This window comes from Penaeus monodon, chromosome 15, assembly GCF_015228065.2.
Source record: "Penaeus monodon isolate SGIC_2016 chromosome 15, NSTDA_Pmon_1, whole genome shotgun sequence".
NCBI lineage: Eukaryota > Metazoa > Arthropoda > Malacostraca > Decapoda > Penaeidae > Penaeus > Penaeus monodon.
The window spans coordinates 36,186,043-36,187,152 of NC_051400.1; positions in this window are offsets into that span (position 1 = coordinate 36,186,043).

The window sequence follows — 1,110 nt, forward strand, 5'->3', positions numbered from 1 at the left end:
AGTAAGATTAATGGGCTAAGGAATAAAACCATGCTGAAAATGTGTAAAGCTAAGAAAAGTCAGGATAACCCTTTGTTTACTGATAAAAAACACTGAACATATTGGGCACACCATGATCCATATTTATAGCGCGGCTCCCTATCACTGCGTCATGCATTATTACTATTCACTGCCATATTAATTATCATGGATAACACAGATTCGCATAGTAATAATCCCAATTTTCGAACGATTTATGTTCAGTGAAGAGAAATTCATGGCATACCATAGTTCTGAGTGAAAAGAATTACATTTCCTTTACTATTGCCTCTTTAATAAAAAAAAAAATCACTCCTGATGCATACTGTTAAAGATCGCACATAGTGCTGGTCAACTCCCCTGGGCAAACATGTCAAAGCAGATTGAACAAATTATGACATTGTGTAAGGCTGTTAATGATTGTGGTTGTAAATAGGACAAGATATACTACTATGTACAGTACATAGCTACGGTATTTATCTATCTTTTATCCTTTTTGTAATATCTATTACATGGCTCATTTCGTAGCTGCATCTCACTGGAAGTAAAGTCAGTACCAAAGACACCGAAATAATGATAGTCCTCCTGTGTCTTTCATACTAAAAAAGAAGAATTTTCTTTCTTTTTTAGCCTTTGTAATTGCGGAGAATTTGACATGTGTTTTCCGGTTAGCAACACTGTTTCTCAATGAAAGTTAATATCTTTCAAAACGCATATAAAATGTATCCCAAATTGCGGATTAGCCCATTTTCTATAATTTTAATGACCGTCGTAAGAAAGTATTCAAAAGATCAAAACGTATCCAAATGATACCTTTATATGCCTACTAGGAACGCTGGTTCAGTAGTGAGAGACTGTATATGGGGATATTTCATCAAACACTTGGTTTTTTCCCACAATGGATCGCGAAATATACTCAGTCACAAATGTAAACAAAAACCTGACTGGAGACCAACGTACGGAACGACCGATACGTTTTTTCTGCACTTTTCTTGCTCTGAACAATGACTAGGTGTGCTGTCCACTAAGGAAGTTTCATTCTCATATATTTCCAAAGACAAAGTCCGAATTTACTTCAGGATAAAGCAGTTA